The sequence below is a fragment of the Erythranthe guttata genome, chromosome 3 (assembly GCF_056151865.1).
Source record: "Erythranthe guttata isolate IM_541 chromosome 3, IM_541, whole genome shotgun sequence".
NCBI classification, from domain to species: Eukaryota; Viridiplantae; Streptophyta; class Magnoliopsida; order Lamiales; family Phrymaceae; genus Erythranthe; species Erythranthe guttata.
This window is the reverse complement of record NC_142535.1, coordinates 6930473-6954617: the sequence shown is the minus strand read 5'-3', so window position 1 is coordinate 6954617 and position 24145 is coordinate 6930473. Positions and strand designations below refer to the sequence as shown.

General features: G+C 37.1%; 1 long non-coding RNA gene and 2 pseudogenes across 1 annotated transcript; all 3 read left to right on the top strand.

The window, feature by feature from the left end:
- The first annotated feature begins 13932 nt into the window (after nt 1-13932).
- Nucleotides 13933-14620, top strand: LOC148771672 (uncharacterized; annotated as a pseudogene).
- Nucleotides 14621-14822: 202 nt separating this feature from the next.
- On the top strand, nt 14823-18621 carry LOC105966825 (protein NETWORKED 1B-like; annotated as a pseudogene).
- Nucleotides 18622-22112: 3491 nt separating this feature from the next.
- Nucleotides 22113-23833, top strand: LOC105966807 (uncharacterized). Its single transcript, XR_016030506.1, has 3 exons — nt 22113-22260; nt 22883-22938; nt 23744-23833. It is a non-coding gene; the product is annotated as an uncharacterized LOC105966807 (long non-coding RNA).
- Nucleotides 23834-24145: the final 312 nt, after the last annotated feature.

Here is a 24145-nt window from a genome sequence, read left to right as displayed (position 1 = left end):
TATTATCAAGCCCACCCTACACAGTCGACTTTAGAGAGAATTAACTAACTTAAAGCAAATTAAAAAGACAAAGCAAGAAAGCAAATTAAACACGAAGATTTATCAGAGTAAATAAGCCTAGGATTTTATTTTTCCCCCTATGTGATTATTACTCCCCCAATTCATTCAATTATGCAAGAAATTAACTCGGATTATTAACCTGAGATGCTAAATTAATCATAACCCGCTTTCGCGTGTATTACGATTCTAATACTCTAGATTCAATCACTGTATTCCAACACAATTAATTCTAGAACACAGCATTAAGCACAAATCTCAATAATTGCTACCTAAGAGATTAACTTTATTCATATGTTAATACCGCAAAGGCTCTTCTACCACAGTTCTAATTATTAACCCGATCTTCTGATTCATGCGATTAACAATAACATAAAAGCACATAAGGGGATCAAGTTCATGCACTTCATAAAACAAGTAGAAGAAATAATCCGAAATTAAAACTTGCATAAAATCATAGAAAAGGGTTCATAAATCCCACATAGGGTTCCAAATAAAATCCTGGAAATAAAGAAATTAGCTACTCATGATTAAAGTAAAAACGCAAATAAAATTAATCATAAACGATAAGTTTATGCTTGGAGTCTTTGAATTCTTCGTTATTGCTTTGTTGCTCTTGAAATTGTGTAAAAGATGGATCCCCAATTGTGTGCTTGGCATTGTCTTGTATAGGGTGGAAAATTTGGAGAAGAAGGTAGTTTCTTTCTGCAATTAGGATTCTTTTACCGCGCCTTTTCGTAATCTCGGACGGCCGTCCCATATTTTGAACTAAAACTCGGACGGCTGTCCCAAAACCAGAGGCTGCTTCTGCTTCTCAGACGGCCGTCCCAGTTTTATGTGTAAATCTGGGACTCGTCCCATGCTATATTTCTTCAGATTTTGGTTTCTTCACTTTTGGCCCATATTTTCTTCAAAATTGCAGTTTTTACCCCATATTTTTCCAATTCTTCAATTTGTACCTAAAATACAATAAATCAACTTTTTAAGCACCAATTATCATTAAAGCACACCAAAAGCTCCAATTAAAAGGTACGATAAAGTGTAAAAATATACACTTAACAAGGTTTTGCTTAATTATATGCCAACAATGGACATAAAAATACCCAGTAAATCCATCTTGACCCGGAGCAGTGTCGGGCGTTAAAATTTTAATTGCTTGAAAAAATTCCTCTTTGTTTGGAAGAGCAATCAATTTTTCATTAATCTCAGAAGTAACCCTGGTCTCCACATGTGAGAAAAGTTCCGAATCCAAGTGGTAAGGCAAAGCATGAAAGAGATCCAAAAAATATTCCACAACTTTTTGACCAATTACCTGGTCGTCGGTTGTGAATGAGTGAGCCGTCTGCAAGTTTAGAGATATTGAATTCCTCTTTCTTGATCTTTATCTTTAATTATGGCATGAAAATATTTAGTATTTTGATCTCCCTCCTCTAGCCATTTGATCCGAGCTTTATTGGCTAATAATTCATGTTCCCATGCCAAGTGTTGTTGAATATCCTCTTTAACCTATTGGTTCGACAAATAAACCCTCGTTCCATGTATGAGAAGGTCAATGCTCCATTTCATCTATACACGATTTCATGGAATTTTTATTCTCTTCGATATTACCAAATGTGCTCCAATTCCATTGTTTCAACGCCTTACGAAGACGACTTAACTTTACTTCGAAAATTGTGCTGCCCAACAGAGGTCACATGCTGCCATGAGTGCGTAACAAAACTCTCAAATCCAGAAGCTCCAGCCCATTTTATTTTTAAAAATAGAATCGAGACTTATGTTGATGAAGTTTACCTAATGAGCAAAAGAGAATGATCGGACTGAATTCTAAGCATGTGGGGAACGGTGGGTGAACAAGCAACAACTGCCTCAGCATTTAGTAAAACCCTATCGTTTCTTTGCCAAATACAATTACAACCCCGTTGGTTATTGCTCCACGTATGCAAGTTTCCATTAAAAACCTGCATCGGTTAATCTTGCTCCACAAGAACATCATTAAACTCATGCATCCCAAGAAAATGACTAATTGATCCTCCTTTATTCTCTTCTAATATTTTTGATAACATTGAAATCCGCACCTAAATCCACGGCTTCATAAACGAATTACCCATCTCAGTAAGATATTCCCATACCATTGTTGGGTTTCGGGCACGCATACGCAGCGGAAAACAAAAATTTATGCGAATTAAACGAGTTTAAAACGCACATAGTACATGCCCGATAATTTAAATCAATTAATTGCGTACCTTTGCGCTTCCAGCGAAATTAAAAACAACATACATGCTAATAAATTTAACCGAATTTAAATCAATTAACATGCTCGTGTTTAAACCAAATAACATGCTTGCAACGATTTGATCGATTACACATAATCACATAAAATAATACGAAACAAACATGAATACATAGGTTTAAACAAAACTCAAATCGAAACTAGGGTTTCGCGTGTTTACCTCTTGAAGCGTGAGGTAGGAGCGTATAGCACGTCGAGATTGCTACGGAAACCAATCCGTACAATCGGGGCAGCAATGGAGTGCAGCGGCAGCAGCGGCGGATTGACCACGGCGGCGCGTGAGCTTCACGCGCGGACTTCCGTGGCGGCGCGTGGGGCAGCGTGCGGCTTCGGCTCGTGCGTTGCTCCTCGATTCTTCGATCTACAGTCTTCCTCCTCTCGGATTTCACCTCGTATACTTCGATCTACTAAAACGTGGCACTAGACACGAAGTAGTTAGAATTAACGGAAGAAAAGAAAGAAGAAAAGAATACCGAAAGAGATCGGCCAAGGGATGGCCGATTCCGGCGACGGGGCGGCGTCAACGGCGGAGGTGGCCGCGCGAGAGAGAGCGAAAGAGAGAGGTGGACGGCCGCTTTAGGGTTAGGGTTTTTTGTGTGTTTGTGCAAGGCCTATAAATCAAGTATTTATATGTCTTGCATAAAACCCTAACGGGCTTAAGTTGGACCGGGCCCAACAGCTTAAGCTCGTTAGTTCTTTTACTCGCTCGTCTCTCTCAATTCAATGATCGGAAAATTGCAACAATTACATTTTCGGAATCATTATTATATCCTCGTCATTACGAGTGTCAACTCTCATTTTCCATCTTTCCAAAAGTGGAAACCCTAGTTCAGTGCACTTTCTAAATTTGGAAACTTCCCGATTTAGAATGTTCACTAACACGTTCGCCTATTCTTTTCCTTTTCTTATTCTCATTCATAATTCCAAATTACGAATGTTGGATCCAATCATATTGACTTCCAATCATGCAAAGATAAACTATTTTATCTCTGACCGTTTATTCAAAGATCTCATGTGCACGAGCAGTGTGACCCTCGATGGTTCAGGTGTAAGCTAGCCGTGGGCCCACAACCCTTTGTGGTCAAAACTCGTCCCCTTCGAGTTACGATTAAGATGAAGCTCGTTTCACCTCAATCACCCAACGAATCAAGATTGGCGTCTAGCAACTACGCGTCATGATTCCCTAGATACAAATGAAGTGCTTGCAAGAACCTTCAGATATAGTTAACGTACAGTACGGTCCCTTCGATACATATGTCCCGATCGAAATAGAGGCATTGGTTCATCGAGACCTCTTTATATGTTCGATGACGGTGCGATCGTTCCAAGTGTTGTAATCGTCACGTGCATGACTTAGAGAATCGAATTCTCTAATCATCACTTAGTCAGCTCTGGCCAGAGACTTAGAATGATTACAAACTTTCAGAACACACAGGACATCCAAGACTATTCTAGCGATCGAATCCCCGACTACAATGCACAGACCTCCCACTAGATTTCGGACTGCACGAACACTGGCCCTTGGGATGGTCCTCGGTGGAACTCAGGGACAGGTCACGATACAGCTGGTCCTCTAGTGAAGTCACGGTGATGTCTAGGTCATAAGGACTAATGGTGTACAACTATACCATAGATATCTCTACTCGATTATTGGGAACCACTTAGAGATTTCTAGGGTGAGGGAGTTCAGTGAACTCGTCAACTTACGAGCACCCACTTATGCATGCCGATATCACAATACCGTTTACTGATGAGATGCAGTACACATACACTAAGTGCTAGTCTTAATGGGAAAGGCCGATATCCTCATTAGTGGCGTAACCCTTCGACTAGGAACACGTTTAACAGTTATAATACTTAAGTAAATATCTCACGATCCTAACGATCAATTACTAGTACTTGTAATAACTGTAAGGACTATATCTATGCTTGTGACAAAGGGACAAAGATATAGAATGCCAAGGTGTTTTATCATTAATACGAATAAAGGTTCGTTTATTACAATAATAAATACGAAAGACCACAGCCACATGTTGGCTTGTTGGTCACCTACTCTAACAACCATAACTCTCTCTTGACGATTGGATCTAGTTTAAGGAAAAGACATCTTGCATGTGAAAAAGTTGGATAGAGAAGCCTCCACCGTAATACATTGACCATGTATCTCGATCAGATGCAAAGTAACCTCATCCCTCCAACAAATCCAAATGTAAGGGTTGATTGATTCACCATGTAAATAATTTTTAAATCTAATTTTTTGGACAACTTTAGCAATGTTAGAAAAATTATGTTTAGGTTCTTGAAGAACTACAATTTTTGGTCTATGTTAATAATATTTTTGAAGGACAACAGAGAATTTGTGTTCCCAACATACCTAATGTTTCATATAAGCACCGACATTAGGAAATAGGGTTAGGGGGAGCTTCAACTACACGTGTCTTCCAAGGACAACTAGGTCCTTCACCGAATTCGTTCCGAGGGAGACCAGGTCCTCGTTTGATCTTGGAATGAGATTTCTGTTTCTTTTTGGCACTTGGTAAGCGCCATCCACTGATCCTACGACCACGCTAGGAATATTATTCAAGCCATGAGTTTGATCGTCATCCGATATATCCGAAGCTTCATCTTCGTCAACTTCTTCATCATTTTGTTAACCATATAAAAGAGATCATTTGTCAACATAATGATTCTCCAAGTTGGAAAGCAGCTTTTCTTCCGTGCGATTGGACAACCCGTCTTTGAGTATGACATGATCAAAACATAAATTCTGTAAAGACAGTGATGCTGGAGTAATATTATTCAGATTAGTAACCTCATCCAAATTATCCACCTTAGGCGATACATGGTTTGGAGTCAATAGCGAGTCATCAGTAATCTTATCATCTTGCTCTAGAATATCTTAGTATTTCGTGTGGCCACTTGTCCCACATTCTTTCTTTCAGCTGCAGCCTTAGATGTCTCCGATAAATTAGGGTTTGGGGCGTGAGATTGCATGCCAACCCCTTCAACATCATTGTATTGGCTCTCCAAATCAATTACTACATTATTCCTTGTATCTTTTGATAAAATACGAACCTCCTTACGATGCCACTCCTAGTGTGTTTCCTTACGATTTCCATTATCAGAGCCAATTGGGAAATTATTTCTCACAGGTGGTGGCTTGCGATAAACTTTTTTCCGACAAATTTCCAGTGTATGTCTCAACAATCCACAGTGAAAGACAAAAAACTATGTTTTCCTCATACTCGATCATTTGCTAAAGAAATTGTACTTCGATTCTCCAATCCAAATTCGCTGATGAAGGTATGACGAAACGTCCACCTCTACACACACTCGAGTATGAAGAGAATTTTGAAAATTGATGCTACGTTCATCTGCCCGAACAAAGGTTCCTATCTGCGAGAGATGTGAAACATAGAGGTCCCGATGCTGTGGGAATCTCTTCATAAAGCCATGATCTTATCTTCATAACTGGCTCGAATTATCAAGACATGGCGAGGATCAATCAAACTTATCACTGCTTCCGTGGCGAGGTGCCAAAATTGATATATCTTCGATCGAATTTCTAAAAGACTAGGTCGACCCCTAGAAAACTTCATGATCAACGCATGCAAAAATTGCTTTGAAGTAATATCCATGTCTAGGGGAGAGAAAAAAAATATGGCGCTTCTCCAATTGTCGTGAATTGTTGTGGTGGAAGCGACGTGGCTATGGGGTTGAACCACGATGACGGGGGTTTTGGGGTTGTAGGAAGCGTTACTTGAGCGAAAGTACGGGCCATAGGGGTCGGCTTCTCCGACGAGGATGATAGAGAGGAGGGCGGCGGTTGGTCTCCAACCAGAACCGACAGGGGAGCAGTCATCAGCGATCAACAGATAAGGGCTAGGGTTTGGAACGGGTGAGAGGAGAGATAAGAGAGCATAATTCTTAGAGTTAAAAAGTCTTTTTTCATTCTTGAGCCGCTATTCTATTCTTGAACTATTATTAAACAAATGTCTATTTATGAGACTTTTTAACTCTTAAGAATCGAGTTATTAAAGTCCTTAGAGGTGAATTCATTGTTTCAAACGCCTATCTTTCAAATTTTGCCGAAATCACCTCAATTCAAGAAGAATAACCACATATACCCATATTTTCTACCTCGAACGAAAGAGCCTAACAATTGAAAGCCACAAAGCCCCAATGATCCCAATAGCTTAATTAATGTTCAATATTAGTAGAGTAATTTTGAGGCGTCACAACAACCAAAGCGTCACAAGACGTCGATATAGTGACATTTTGAGGCGTCATAATAACCAGTTTTTGTAGTAGTGTAATGTTCAATATTAGTAGAGTAGAATAATTTGGTGAGTATTTGGAGTCAAAAATATGCATGTAAGTTTAAATTCTTTCTATCTTTAATTTGCAAATATTGGATGCTTGAAGCAATAGTATGAATTGTGGTTTTTGGTAATGGTGAGTGACTAAGTGTTGTTGAATTTTGAGCTTGCGAATGCCTAGGAATTGTCATTATAATTACAAGTTCTGAAAACGTGAAGTTGATCATTGATTTATGTAATGAGATGTAGTAGTTGAGTTATTTACTTATTGGTAGATTTTGCTTGAGGACAAGCAAAAATTCAAGTTTGGGGGTGTGTTAAGTGTATATTTTTACACTTTATCGTACCTTTTAATTGGAGATTTTGGTGTGTTTTAACGATAATTACTGCTTAAAAAGTTGATTTATTGTATTTTTGGTACAAATTGAAGAATTGGAAAAGTATGGGGTAAAAACTGCAATTTTGGAGAAAATATGGGCCAAAAGTGAAGAAAATAAACAATCTGAAGAAATATAGCATGAGACGGCCGTCCCAGATTTACACTTAAAACTGGCATGGCCGTCTGAGAAGCAGAAGCAGCCTCTGGTTTTGGGACGGTCGTCCGAGTTTTAGATCAAAATATAGGACGGCCGTCCGAGATTACGAAAAGGCGCAGTAAAAGAATCATAATTGCACAAGAAAACTACCTTCTTCTCCAAATTTTCCACCCTATACAAGACCAAGCCAAGCACACAATTGGGGATCCATCTTTTACGCAATTCCAACAGCAACAAAGCAATAACGAAGACGAAGCATTCGAAGACTCCAAGCATAGACTTATCGTTTATGATTAATTTTATTTGCGTTTTTACTTTAATCATGAGTAGCTAATTTCTTTATTTCTAGGATTTTATTTGGAACCCTATGTGGGATTTATGAACCCTTTTCTATGATTTTATGCAAGTTTTAATTCCGGATTATTTCTTTCACTTGTTTTATTAAGTGCATGAACTTGATCACCTTATGTGCTTTTATGTTATTGTTAATCGCATGAATCGGAAGATCGGGTTAATAATTAGAACTCTGGTAGAAGAGCCTTTGTGGTATTAACATAGGAATATAGTTAATCTCTTAGGTAGCCATTATTGAGATTTGTGCTTAATGTTGTGTTCTAGAATTAATTGCGTAGGAATACAGTGATTGAATCTAGAGTATTAGAATCGTAATATACGCAGAAGCGGGTTATGATTAATTTAGCATCTCAGGTTAATAATCCGGGTTAATTGCTTGCATAATTGAAGGAATTGGGGGAGTAATAATCACATAGGGGGAAGAATAAAATCCTTGGCTTGTTTACTCTGATAAATCTTCGTGTTAGATTTCCTTTCTTGTTTTGTCTTTTTAATTTGCTTTAATTTAGTTAATTCTCTCTAAAGTCGACTGTGTAGGGTGGGCTTGATAGTAATTGGTAGAATTTAGCGTCTAGGATTAGATAATTAAATATTCTCTGTGGGATCGATATTCGGACTTAATTGTCCACTTTATTACTTGTACGATACGTGCATTTGCATGTAGGTATTACAACCAACAAACCTCATGCAGACTGTTCATGAATTTTTTTTAGGCGATCACCTCTCTAAGGGCATTACAACTCTTATGTTTTTTTCTTTCGAAAGTCACTAATCTAGATTCGATCAATCATTTTCGCTCTATCAGCCTGGGGAACTTTGCCGGTAAGATAATCTCAAGAATCATTGCTTCGCGTTTGAGTGTATATTTGCTCAGTATTATTTCGGAAGAGCAAACTGGGTTTCTTATGGATCGTAACATACATGATTTGATAGCCATCGCTCAGGAGTTGGTTTCCGATATTGATAGGAAAGTCGAGGATGGCAATATAATTTTCAAATTCGACATGTCCAAAGCCTATGATAAGTTGGAATGGAGATTTCTCTTTAAAGCCATGCAGGCCCTAGGGTTTTTGCATCAAGTCTGTGATCTTATGTATAGATCCTTTTCAAATATATGGTATTATTGCTTAATCAACGGAGAGTCTTATGTCATTTTAAGTCATTTCGTGGAGTTCCTCTGGGTGAGTCTCTCTTCCCTCTGCTGTTCATCATAGCGCAAAAGATATCCTCACTCTCAATATTTAAAGGTTGGAGATGCAAGGGGGTATTAATGCGTATAATTTTCGAAGGGATTCGCTTCCTATCTCTCATCTTTTTTACACCGATGACATGCTTTTATTTACCGATGGCTGTAAGGCTTTAATCAAGAATTTAAGGTCGATGTCGAAACAATATGAAGAATCGTCTGGAAAATTGATTTGCTTGGATAAGAGTGGCTTTTACACAGTCGAAACACCTCCGTGCAAATAAAATCATTCGCCTCAAGGAATGGAGTGGTTTCTCGCATAAAGCTTTGTAGTTACCGTACTTGGGAGTGCCAATATATCGAGGGAGGTGTTTGGCTAAACACTTCGATTATCTAATTCAGCAGGTACAAAATTGATTGTCAGGATGGCGGGCAAAATTTCTATCTTTTGGTGGTACGATGACCTTGATACAATCGGTGCTGAGTAGACTCCCAACTCATACTCTATCATCTATGGTGGTTCCTTCTCAAAATCCTGTTCGAATGGAAAGTCTTTTTTGCAAATTTTTATAGGGTAAAACAGAAGGAACATGCATTTATTGGGTTAGCTGGGAGAAAGTATGTTGTCCAAAGGAAAAAAGCGGTTTAGACTTTAAATCACTTTTTGACGTGAATAATTTACTGGCAAGCAAGTTGGCGTGGAATGTTCTAGAGCGCGAGTCTCTTTGGACAAGGTTTGCTAGAGCTAAATATGGTGATATTTTTCGTGATTTTCATCCATTGCATGCAAAAATTCTTTGTTGCAAAATATACCATCATTTTCACATTTTGGAGAATCATAGTCGTTGGATTATTGTTAGGCCCAAATTGATTTTTGGAGGGCTCGGAGGTATGATGGTGACATTCTCGATGCAAATAAAACCTTAACTTTTAAAGAAGCAAAGGTCACCATCTCGATGAAAATAAAACCTTAACTTTGAAAGAAGCAAAGGCTCAGCCCGATCTATATAAACCTTTTCTCTCTGCCGATCAACATAAGTTTTTCGAGTTGATCTCACTGGATGATTTTTATCAGGATCAATATTTTTTTACGGAATCCATTTATGGGAAGTTTAATGTGGCGGATTATTGGAAGCTTATCCGTACCAAAAGCCCTGTGCATAATTTCTCGAAAGGGATTCGGCACCCTAAAATTCCTTTGAAAATCGAATCTTTCTTTAGGAGAATTTCGCATGGTGCGATTCATGACTTGGCAATAAAAACAAACGGGGCTGCACATTTCCTTTGTCGGTGTTGTGCCGATCACATCAAGAAGACTTGATTCATCTTTTTACTCAATCGGCGTGGCTCAGAAAGTTTGGCAATTTTATGCCTCGATTTGGCATACAATTGTTCATTATGGGTCAATCCGATGTCTTACTAAAACTTGGACGCACGATCATAGTTTTCGTATGCAGGATGGGCTGATTGCTTTGTGAATTTTGTTTTTTGGCTGTTGAGAGATTTGGAAGACTCGATGTTGTGTTATATCCAAGGGCATTCCTATGAATACGGTATCCATCTTACGGAATATGACGCCGCATCTTAAAGCCTTAAATGAACCCATGTAGGTTAGGGCATCGGCTGATGTGCTGGGGTGCATTGTTTTACAACATTAGTGTTAGTGTTATTTTTTGTTATTTAGGAGGTATATTTCGAAATGAATATTCAGACATAAATTTAGGACATAGAGGAAGTCGAGGCAAGAATTGGATTTTTTCTCCGTAAGACAAGATTGGCGTGTATAAGTGGTTACGTTCTTAGCCAATTGTCCCAATATACAACGACTTAAGGGTTTCGATTTTTGCATCACAACAAAAGTCAAACTACAGTAAACAAAACGTGAGCTTTGGTCTCTCTAGACACGAAGGAAGAGATGCACAATATGCTTTATGTATGCGGAGAGTGCTTTGGATTCGAATGAGTGAATTTTCATTCTACATGGGCACTATTTATAGGTTTGGAAAACTTGTGTCCAAAAGACACAACTTTTGGAAAGAAAAGGGGTTGAAAAGGTGATGCATCTTTTCACAGTGACCATGCACCAATTCAACTTAAATAGCAACCTTTTCGGATGATGAGGTGCCACTTGGCGCGCGAGTGGACAGACATATTCGCCTACTGGATGATGATGTCATGTAGGATACATGTCTTTCTCTGATTAGCTAAAAATATTAAATTCGGAATTACCACAAAACATAATTAATTTTGGGTTCAAAATAGGCCCAACTCCATACCAAACATTCCCAATGACCCACGACCCTCGGAGTGCGGACAGCTGGCACGCGTGTGGCTTTGCACTTAAGCTCATATTTGTTATTATTTATACTATTAGGTACCCACCTTCCACTAGTGTTCTCTTCAAAATTATTTTTCCAATGTGGGATACTGACTTTTCGCATTCTGATTACCCATAAATGAATCTTATTTAAGTGTCTATCTTAATGCATTAATTTCTCATTCATACAAATTGGTTTTGAGAAATTAACTATATTAGATTCATCTACTCAAAATTTTGATTATGAATTTATTATCAATTTCCATTTTTAGATAAACGGAACTCACTTAAATATTTCATTTAAAATTGAGTTTACACAAAATTTTCCAACATTGTTAGTGTTAGTGTTAGTGTTCATGTCGGTGTTAGTGTTAGCGTTAGCGTTAGCGCAACGTTAGTGTTAGTGTTTGTGTTAGTGGTTGTGTTAGCGTTAGCGTTGACGTTGGCGTTGGCGTTAGCGTTGGCGTTGACGTTAGCGTTGGCGTTGGCGTTAGTGTTGGCGTTAGCGTTACGGTTACTGTTAGCGTTAGTGTTAGTATAAGTATTAGGATTAGTATTAGTATTAGGATTAGTATTAGTATTAGTATTAGTATTAGTATTAGTATTAGTATTAGTATTAGTATTAGTATTAGTATTAGTATTAGTATTAGTATTAATATTAGTATTAGTATTAGTGTTAGTGTTAGTATTAGTGTTAGTGTTAGTGTTAGTGTTAGTATTAGTATGAGTATGAGTATGATATGAGTATGAGTATGAGTATGAGTATGAGTATCAATAAAAGTATGAGTATGAGTATGAATATCAGTATCAGCAGTATAAGCATGAGTATCAGTATCGTTATCAGTATTAGTATAAGTATCAATATCGCTATCAGTATCAATAATAGTATTAGTATTAGTATCAGCGTTAGTCATGGTCTCTGTATTAGTATATATTTCAGTATGTCTTAGTTTCAGTAATATTGAAAATAAAACAAGTCCTAACACTAACACTAACACTAACACTAACACTAGCACTAGCACTGACATTGACACTGACACTAGCACTAACAAATATTAGAAAACCCAAAACGTAGATCGGGCATGCACGTAATTCACTGCAAGATTCTTCCGACAAGAATGTCGGCGACATGTTATTTATACCTTAGATGACTTTGATACCATCGAATTGCACATTGCCAATTAAATTTCAGAGGCGACAGTTATCGGTGATTCTTCATTTGCCATGACAATCAACAAAACTCAAGGCCAAATTTTCTTGCATGTCAGAATGTATCTTTTAAGTCCTTTTTTCCAGTGATAGTCAATTTTACATAGTGTTATCTAGAGTTAAAAGTATATATTTGGAATAAAAATATTTATCAATTAAGAATCCGATGAATTGTCCTATGTTATTAGCAACGGCGTGTACAAAGAAATGTTTTAGAGAATATGAAGATACACCTTAACAAACATCATTTATCAATTACATGCATGTGCATGTTTTTTGTTGAATTATGTGTGTACATTTTATGTTATTTTCAATGAATAGTGTTTTTCGATGGGATCTTCAATTAGGCCATTTTTTCGGGAAAGATAATTCTATGTCCACATTCTTCGTTTGTTATTTATATATGTTTTTTCCTCTAAGTAATGCGTTGAACTTATATATTGACACTAATAAATAATTACAGCCTATTCATCCAATAATGGTTGATTTGACTGTAGTTTCTTATCTTACTTATCAAGATTCCAATTAATACGCAAAAGTGGTGTTCAGATTCGATCACCACTCATGGAATTGGTTGAGGCATTTGGCTTTAGATAATGTTTCCAACATTATCAATTTTATATTTATGTAGATTTTTTGTAGATCCAAACATTTTCCAATTCAAAATGCCAAAACAACTAGTGTCTGATCCAAAGATAACAGTACCCAAAATTAAAAGAAATGACAATACAAAAATGTATGATAAAACATATCTGCTCCAACATAGTCGAACGAAGAATAAGCAGTCTCTTTTATTTATTTATTTACCAATCTGACAAAATAATTAAGTATATAAGTTACAATTGAGATGCCGCCATCCATGAACATAAAAGTCGACGAAAAAAAAAAAGGACGAATCACACACACAGACACACGAAGGAAAGAGCTGGACGAATCGTGTGCCATCTCCCCTCGACACGAAAAATAATACTTTATTAAAGGGTGACCTGCGATGCGAGCGCACCCTTCATGGCAAAGGTCGATTAAAGGCCTATTCTATTTTTCATGAATAACATGACTCGCTCTTTCTTCTACAGAGCCATCAAGACCAACTCCTCGCTATATGTTTCCCAATCAAGAACGAAAAAATATCCGTGTGATACGGACCAAATTGTCCTCATGGGGTTTCCTAATCATTTATTGGGCCGTGGATTGAGTGTTCACTGGTATTTGGCCCAAAATCATATCAGGCCCAAGAAGAGGAGTTGGGGCAAGTTTGCTTATTTCTTACCCATCAAGTATCCTCACCTATAAATAGGGAGTTACTCTCAACTTATCAATTCTATGCTCTCTCTTACATATCACACTCAATTATCTTTCGATAAAAACTGACTTGATCGTCGGAGCTTCTACGCCGGGAAACCCCTCCCGGCGTTGCAGGTACCCCTCCGGCGGAATCAGATCCCACGTCATCGTCTCGACCATTTTGGGCTAAGCCGTCTGTAGGAATGGATCTCGAGCTAAGACGTGAGACGATTTGAATTTTCTTTCGAGGCGGCCGCTTTAATTGCTCGATTATTCGAGACTTGAGTTTCGATAAGATATACTATATATTGGTGACTTGTTTTCCGGAATTTTATTTGCTGGTGTTATTAATTAAGTGATCATCCCAAAAAAAGGGTGTGGCAAAGTTTGATAGCATAATGGCACTTGCCGATTTGGGTAGGTTCCGAAAAGCTTTAGGGCTGCAAAAGAGGAGGCGGTTTATTGCTTTATTAAGGAAGTTTCCGTCTGTGTTTGAGATTGTTGAATAAGGGGTTTATTCGCTTCGGTTCAGATTAACCCCCGAGGCGGAGAAGATTGGTTTATTGCTTTATTTTAGGAATGAAATGGAGGATTTATTGGTAATTAAGTTGAGGAAATTGTTGATGATGTTGATTGACAAGCGGATTCTTATAGAGAAGATTGCCCATTTGAAGACTGATTTAGGGCGTATAGAGATTCTAAATTGATTGAAAAAGATAAGATGTTGCTCGTTAAAAGAGAAGCTTCGTGCGCTTGTGAACGTACCGAAGTTTCCTAGGAGAAATACTCCAAGGGGTGAAGAGGGTGAAGGAACAGAAACAGAGGGTGGGTCCGGTGAAGATGTTTGGTCGGATATCGAGGATTTGGAAAGTGACGAAGAAGATGAAGAAAATGATGAAGGCGAATGGAGCGAAGATGACGAAGAAGATGATAATGGTGAAGAATGTGATGCATTACCAAGATATAAACAAAGCAAACCGACTGAGAAAATTAATGGCTCGAAGAAGAGTGACGAAGAAGTTCTTGATCCTGTCTTTCCAGATGGCCGACCAAGAGAGCGTTGGTAATAACAATGAGGTTTATTTGCGACTCAAAACATGCTGTAACGGAGAAAGGGGTCGATTTTCGTCAGTTTTCTTGCTTTTAGCAAAAGGCACAACTAAAGTTTATGAGACGTGGCACCACTGAAGTTTCTTACACCGATCTTTCAGCTTTGCGTGATTTATCCCAAAAAAAAAAAAAAAAAAAAAAAACACGGGAGATTCCGAAAACTCAGAAATGGAATCAAATCTGATAAAATAATTGATTCTAGACGAATGTACTCGTGGTGGTGGGATAGCCATATTAGCCCCAAAAATTCAAGATGGCTCCAAGAAAATCTCACAGATATGGATGGCAAAGTGAAATCGATGATCAAGCTCATAGAAGCGGATGCGGACTCATTCGCAAGGCGGGCCGAAATGTACTACAAGAAACGGCCCGAGTTGATGAAGTTTGTGGAGGAGTTCTACCGAGCTTACCGTGCACTAGCAGAAAGGTACAACCACGCCACGGGTGAACTTCGCCAAGCCCATCGAACCATATCGGAGGCATTTCCCGAAGAAGTACCTTTAGAACTCGGTGATGACTCGCCAGTTGGAAATGAATAAGCCAGATTCATTAATCAAGTTCAAAGTATTGAAGGTTTTATAATTCATGAATGTGGAAGAATACATGAATGTGTCTTTTGGAGAGATTCATGTATAATGCTATGGAGGAAGAATATTATTAATTATGTGTTCATGTATTTGTTTAGGAAAATCCTATAAATAGTCTATGTAGTTTTTCATTTGGAGCAAGTCAAAAAACAAGAAGAAGTATTTTAGAGAGAATCAAAAGAGAGTTCTTCAGTGAGTTTATATATTCGTGTTGATTGAGTGAGTAATATAATTTTATCTCCTCTCCACTACTCCTCCTCTCTATTCTAAGTTATTCCGCTGCGTGTTTTCGATCTATATTATTAAATCGATCCAACATCGCCTTCGAAAATTGAGCCTCTCACACTAGAAATAAAAAGACGCGTGCATGCATTGTTCGATGCTGACGAATTGCTTCAAGATTCCGATGTAGGGTTGAAAAAACGGGGTTTGAAGCAATTGCACGAAATGCTCCAAAGTTCAAATTTTTCCGACAAAGGAAAAAACGGGAGTAATGAAGTTGAAGGGCTAAAGAAAGCCCTTTTGGATATCGAAGCTGAAAAGGAAGATGTGCTACTCCAGTACCAACAATGTCTTGTAAAGCTCTGTAAAATCGAGGGAGAGATAAATGAGGCACAAGAAAAATCGGGAAGGGCTGAAATCGAAGCCCAAGCTTTGAAGGAAGCTCTCATTCAATCAGAGGCTGAAAAGAATGCTGGACTGGTCAAACAGAAAGAGTATTTGGAGAGGATATCTGATCTCGAGGCTATGGTTTCGAAATTCCAAGAAGATACGAAGGGGCTCGACGAAAAAGCGTTCGAAGCAGAAAGTGAATCTCGAACCCTAAAAGATAAAATGTCGGGATTAGAGCTCGAAAAGGAGACGGTGATGCAAAAGTACAAACAGTGCCTCGAAAAAATATCGGAGTTGGAGAACAAAATCTCTATAATCGAAAATGAGGTCAGCCTTCTTAAGAAACGAGCTGAGAGAGCTGAAGCTGAAGTTTCTGAACTGAAAAGGGCGTTTGCTGATCTGAACAAGGAGAAAAAAGCTTCGGACCTACAGTACAAATGCTGCCTGGAAATTATATCCAAGCTCGAGAAAGATATATCATGCTTGAACGATAAAAGTCTCGATTGGAAATGCGAAGCTCAAGACTACCGAAGAGAAGTGTGCTCTGTTCGAGAAGTCGAATCAATCACTGCGAGTCGAAGCGGATAATCTTGTGAAAAAGAGTGCTGCGAAAGATCAAGAACTCTCAAGAAAGCAGGGCGAATTGGAGAGTCTTAAAGTGCGTTTAAAGGACGAGCATTTACGTCACGAAAAAGTCGAAGCCACTCTCGAGACTCTGCAAAATTCGCACTCTAAATCTCGAGATGATCAAATGGCTCTGCGCTTGAGCTCAAAAATGTAGTTCAAAAGCTGAAAGAAACTGAAGCTAGCAAAAATTGCTTGGAAGAAGAGATTCGGTAGGTTAGAGATGAAAACGATACTTTGAGCCAAACGAACTCTTCTATGGAGAGTATGCAGAATGAAATCTTTAGTTTGAGGGAGATTAAGGAAAGGCTCGAAACGGAAGTTTCGCACCACATTGGGATAGCTATTTCTCTTCAAAGGGAAATTTCGAATTTGAAAGAAGAAATCGAAGGGTTGAATAGGCACTATCGGGATTTAGTGGAGCAAGTGGAAGAAGCAGGTCTCGACCCCACGTGTGTGTTGATTTCGATTAAGTGCTTGCACGAGGAGAATTCGAAGCTGAGGCAACTATGCGAAAATGGCAGAAACGAGGAAGCAATCATGTCGAAGAAGCAAGAGAATATTGAAGACGCATTGTTGGAATAGGGCCAATTTATTTACGGAGAAAAAACTGCTCTAGTTGCTGAGAAAGCTTCTATTCTGTCTCAATTACAAGCCATGACCGAGAATATGCAGAGTTTAGTGGGAAGAAACGCCGTTTTGGAGAATTCACTATCCACCGCCAAAATCGAACTCAAAGGTTTGAGGCAAAAATCGAAAAGGTTAGAGGAGATTTGCGAATTGCTCAAGAACGAAAGATCGTGTCTTTTGACCGAAAGGGGCAGTTTAGTTTCGAAGCTGGAAAATGTGGAGAGAAGGCTGAAGATTTTGGAGAAAAAATTTATGGGGTTGGAAGAAAAATACACTGATTTTGAGAAAGAGAAAGAAGCCATGCACGATCAAGTCGAAAAGCTCAAGGTTTCGTTGGATGAGGAAAATCAAGAACGGACAAGCTCTCAGATTTTGAGCGAAACCCGATTGGCCGGGCTCGAAAATCAAATCAATCTCCTTGAAGAAGAGAACACGTGTAAGAAAAAAGAAACAGAGCAAGAACTCGATAAAGCTTTGAAAGCGCAGTTCGAAATATCCATCTTGCATAAATTTATAAAAGATATGGAAGAGAAGAACTACTCTCTCATTATTGAGTGTCAAAAACACGTCGAGGCATCGAAATTAGCGGAGAAATTGATATCCGAACTTGAGGGTGAAAGTCTTGAGCAGCAAGTTGAATCTGAGCTCCTATTGGATGAAATCGAGAGGCTGAGATTGGGAATATATCGAATTTTCAGGGGATTGGGAATTGCTCCTGAGGAAAAGGTTGTCGAAAACGAACAAACTTTCTTGCATTGCATTCTTGAAAGTATTGAAGATATGAAGTGTTCTCTTTCGGAATACAAGGATGAAAAGCAAGAGCTCTGGGTTGAAAACTCGGTTCTTTTAACTCTTCTCGAACAGTTGGAGTCAAAAGGCGTCGAAATCGAGACGCAGAAAATACACTTGGAGCAAGAGTCGAAACTCATGGCTGAGAAGCTTAGTGCTGTCGAACACGAAAAAAATGAACTTGTGGAAATAAATAGGAAATTGAAGTCGGATGCGAGTGAAGGTCGTGAAGAAGATGCTGTACTCGAGGCTGAATTCGGGAGTCTTTGTGTCAAACAAGCTAACTTGCAGAAGGCGTATAATGCATTACAGGCAGTTTACTTGAAAGTGAATCAAGAAAATACGTATTTGTTGAAGAAGTTTTCGGATCTGAAAGATGAGAAATACGAGTTAGATCGGTATAACGAGGATGCAATTCTTGAATTTTTATCATCTGCTAATGTATCTGAAGTCTTGAGAAGTTTCGGGAAAGAGAAAACCGAAGAAGTGAAATTACTTCTCGCAGATCTGAACCAACAAAATGAGGTCAATGTTAGCCTCGAAAAGGAAATGAGTGTGTTGAGAGGGAAGCTTGAGTTGTAAAAGGCGGAAAATTTAGCCCTGAAAGATGCCGTTTTTAGCTTGGAAATCGAAACGAGATGAGGCGAGATAAATGCAAAAATGAGGCGTTAAATCGCGCAAAATGAGTCGTTAATCGAACAAAAAACGAGGCGTTAAATCGCGCGAAAATGAGTCGTTAAATCGAAACGAGATGAGGCGAGATAACTGCAAAAACGAAGCGTTAAATCGCGCGAAAATGAGTCGTTAAATCGAAACGAGATGAGGCGAGATAAATGCAAAAATGAAGCGTTAAATCGCACGAAAATGAGTCGTTAAATCGAAACGAGATGAGGCGAGATAAATGCAAAAACGAGGCGTTAAATCGCGCGAAAATGAGTCGTTAAATCAAAACGAAATGAGGCGAGATAAATGCAAAAATGAAGCGTTAAATCGCGCAAAATGAGTCGTTAATCGAGAAAAAAACGAGGCGTTAAATCGCGCGAAAATGAGTCGTTAAATCGAAACGAAATGAGGCGAGGTAAGTGCAAAAATGAAGCGTTAAATCGCGCAAAAACGAGGCATTAATTCGAGCAAAAACGAGGCGTTGAATCGCACAGAATGAGTTGTTAAATCGAAACAAAAATGAGTTGTTTAATCGAGGAAAAAACGAGGCGTTAAATCGCACAGAATGAGTTGTTAAATCGAAACAAAAATGAGTTGTTTAATCGAGGAAAAAACGAGGCGTCAAATCGAGCAAAAATGAGTTGTTATAATAGGCAAGAATAGCCTATCAAATCGAGTATGAAAATCGCTAAAGACATTCAAGCCAATGCGGCGAGATAAGCGCACGAGTCATACAACCAGAGAAAAAACGATGTAAGGCGAAAAGACAACATGTGAATAATACTCCTAGTCTAATCACGACTTCTAGACTTCGGAGTTGGGAGCAGTAGTTGATACGGACCAAATTGTCCTCATGGGGTTTCCTAATCATTTATTGGGCCGTGGATTGAGTTTTCACTGGTATTTGGCCCAATATCATATCAGGCCCAAGAAGAGGAGTTAGGGCAAGTTTGCTTATTTCTTGTCCATCAAGTATCCTCACCTATAAATAGGGAGTTACTCTCAACTTATCACTTCTATGCTCTCTCTTACATATCACACTCAATTATCTCTCGATAAAAACTGACTTGATCGTCGGAGCTTCTACGCCGGGAAACCCCTCCCGGCGTTGCAGGTACCCCTCCGGCGGAATCAGATCCCTCGTCATCGTCTCGACCATTTTGGAGCAAATCAATGAATCATATCCCACGTCATCGTCTCGACCATTTTGGAGCAAATCACCGTGCTAAAATATACAAGAAATACCTTGTTAGATTCTAGAAGGTTCCTTCATTATTATATAATCTCAGGCCATCAACAATCAACCATCAGCTAACCTCGGCATTAACTGGACTCCTGAAACAACGAGTAATTATAAATAATTAGCCACCTTGTTTTAACACATAATCGAAGAACAACATACACGTAGAAAATAATTCAAGAAACCACTTAAGTAATCGACCGCGAGTCCGTAATTTTACTATTTTGATTCACATATTTCACCTACTCTTCTAAAAATTGGAATGTACAATTTTAATCATAATTTAACTAAATCAAATATCAAGTCTGGATTAAGAAAATACCTCCCAAGACGAGAACTCATTGACAGAATCTTCTTCCCCAGCATTACAGCGTGGCGAAATTTCGTATGGCTTGTCAGCATATAAGCACAAGCTGCCACATCATCAATCTCAAGAAAATCCCGAGCACCGGCTTCAATCGATCCGAAACAGCAACAAATTACGTAGCACGAGTTCTTCAAGCTTCGTAAATAAGCACGACTAGACTAAGGAGGTCCGGCTCCAATATTTTTTTAAGCTCCAAACTAAATATTCACAACAAAACTTCCCTCGAACAACCACAAATTTAACTCGTAGAATCAGTTGATAAGTAACTTCGTGGTTGCAATACGAGATCGTAGAGCCTTCAAAATTCAAATCTGGCTTGTTTAATACACTATACAATAAGTCGGTTTCTCTGTTCAATTATTCTTGATTAAAAGTAGTTTGGGAGTTGTAAGTGTTGCCATGGCAGTAAGACGAAACGGAAGGGAAAGAAAAAAAAGAACAAAGAAGACAACACACACGCGGAGGGGAGAGCCGAGCCGAGTCAAATCGCTCGTACGTGCCATCTACCCTCCGACACAAAAAATAATATTTTATTAATGACAAGGCCGTTGCCTATGCGAGATTTAAAGAATAACTCAAAAGAATTCGGGGGAAAATAATTTATTTATAAGGGTGTTCGAAATTGAATATACTAAAAGATTATAAATGATATTTCATAAAAGTAAAAGTGACGGACTAAAAGATTACAGGGTATATGAGTAACATTTCATAAAAGTGACGGACTAAAAGATTACAGGGGTTCGGGGGCAGCGCCTCCGATTTTTTATGAAATGTATGAATATAAAATAACTAAAAATATAGAAAAATTTCAACATTAACCGAATGATTTGTTGGTTCACTTCCTACCGTGACATATAATATTTATAGCAAATAGACTTCACAAATATTTTATAAAAAAAACTTGAATAAACTAATGAATATTGATTCAAATTTAAGGAATAAAAATAAGTAATTAAGACATTATAAATTTACTTTAGGGGCCCCAAGGTTAAGAAAATTGTAAAAATATCTACTTGATCATTAATTTTAAATTTATTTTTAATATATTTTAAATTTATTTTAGGATTTATGTTCCAAAATATTATATATAACAAATTTTAAAAATAAGTACTGATATATAAATCGTATATAAAAGTATTTGGGGCCCTAACGTTTCGTAAAAATTCAGAGCCTGTATATATAAAAATATGGCAAAATGAGTTTTTAGTCCTATAAGTTTACTAGTTGAGAGTTTTAGTCCACCATGTTTCAAAATCAGAATTTTAGTCATGTAAGTTACAAAAGTTGAAAATTTTGGTCCTATGACCTGTTATAACAGGTAATGTGATAGTTGGTTGAATGAGTTGGCATTTAAAATATAAAAATAAATAAATTAAAAATAAATTAGGTGATGTGGCTAATGAGTTGGATGATTTTGGAGAGAAATTTGATCATCATTGTCAAATTCACCAAAATAATGAGGAAATTTTAGCATATTAATTTATATATTTATTTTTTTATTATATTTGCAATAAAGAACACTACAACAAAATATAGATGTTGCGACATTTGTTTGGAGGCATTTTTTTTTAAAATGCCTCAAATATAATTTATTGGGACATTTGATAAAATTTATTTATTTATAAGACATATAGGGGCATTTATTTTTATATTTTTATAAATGCCTCAAATATAATTTATGAGGACACTTAGTTTTTTTAATTATTTTTAAAACCTATAGGGGCACTAATCGAATATATGCAATTTATGCAATAAAAAAATACAATATATGGAATTTATTATTCCAAGCAAAAGAGAAGATGGCTTGGTGGGCCATAGTCTTAGTGGGCTATACATATACAAATTACGGAGACACTAAATACACCGCCCAAGTCTTAGTATACCGCCAAAGTTTTACTTCGCGGTATTTTATTTTCCCCCAATTCTCTTCCCAAATACACTGTATTTCTGAATAAAAAAAACCCTATTGTGCTTCTTCCTTCCAACAACGACGGTCTTCATCTTTTTTTTTTTTACCAGCAACAACGAGAAAGAGAAGATTCTACATCGAGTTCCGGAGTAATTTGGGCACTGATATTTCTTTACGGTAATTGACATTGAAATTTATCCCTGCGATTTTCAATTCCCAGTAATTAAATTAGAAGCCCTAAATCGTGATTTTGTAGTTTATATAAGTTTGTATGTATGTATATGTATAAATTGAAATAAGAATATGCTAGCAATTAATTCTCATGCCATCCTTTGTGATTTTTCGAAAAAGAGGTTGGGAAATTGTAGGAAAAAAATACTAGTTTTTTCATAAAAGTTCTATAAAGAAATTATTTGTTTTTCTGGACATGTGAAGAATAATGACTTTTCTAATGTGGTACCCTTTTCCCTTTTGATTCTTTATTGGTGTGATTTTCCTAGACAAAGCATTATATATATTATTATCTATTGCATCTGATATCCCTTTTCCCTGTATTCATTGAATATATGTTTATGTAATGTCATCTATGTACTTAATTTTGATAGTATTAGCTATGATAAAATTTTCTATAAGCAAAAAGTACAACGTCGATAATTTCAATTATTTATTTATCTTAAACTACCTAATTTTATATTTCGTGATTCTACCAGGGATTCGCTATAGTATTTATCCTACTTGTTATATCTATTTTTATTTTTGGGAGAAGTGATAATAACACATCTATGTTAAATAATTGTAGGGGTTACGCTTCACTCTAAAGCTTTTGATCGTGGAATAAGTATTTCGGCTGTTCAGGTTCGTTTCTTTTTATCACAATGATGTTTTATTTTTTAGTAAGGTACATTCAGACTATCATAACCTTCTTGCGTAAAATGTGTTCTATAAGAGGAGTTTGGTATAATAAGAAGCAACATCTAGGGTGACATATATATTTTCAGCTACATCCAAACTTATCAGTACCTTAGTTTGTTAATGTTACTACACATATAGAACAAATGATTGTTTTGTATCTCTAAATCATTGGTTTCTTAAAAGCCAATATAGAAGTCTTTTAATATTTTTTTTACTTAATTTATCTAACTTGACATTACTATATATATATATATATATATATATATCTATCTTAAGTTAGAGCCTGCATAAGGTGCATGTGTTTTCTCGTTAGAAATTTCTTATTGACTAGTTTAGGTGTATGTATAAAATTGTAATCGTGATTTTGAAGGACACTGTTTAAATTTTATGAATGCACTATTTTTACTATACAATTGTACTAAGTATGTTTCTTTTTAAGATATGCATTTTGCTAATAGCATATTATTTGGATTGGTTGAGCGTATTGCATCTACTAACTTGGTCATAATCAATTGTGAGATATGCATCTCGATTTTTGTTATCTTGTTACAAGTCGCAAACGCAAACCTAATAATTATTTGGTTTATAAGTCTGACGAAAAAGGTTTGTTATTACTTTCTTCCCAGCCCTTTTGTTTTATATTATTATGTCATGGAAATTATTATTACTTTAAGCACATCTTTCAGTTCATATGAGTATCAGTTCACATGTTTATTTGTTGTTAATGTGCAATATTTTATTTTAGTAGGGTCGTAATGGATAAGAGTTGGATGGATAAACCAAGGTCTACAAAAGTATATAAAAATGGGTTAAACAGGAAATTGCTCCTGAAAAATCTCCAATCGCGACTCCAAATGAACAAGATGATTCTTGTTATGTTCCTAATGCATTCTTAAGTGAGCTAGTTGGTGCTCAAAGTCCTTCGTTATCAGTTTCAAATGAGGAACACTCATTTAGAACAAGTTCACTTTCTACGTCTATCAAGGTAACAAAAATATAACATGTAATTTATTATTAACATATATATAATTTTTTGTATATATTTGATGCACTAATTATCAAAAACTCGTTCATAGGGTGGTTCTTATGTTGTTTTGAAAAGTCTTGCAAATATGAATGAAATAGTGGCAACTGGTATAGTGGACAAGAT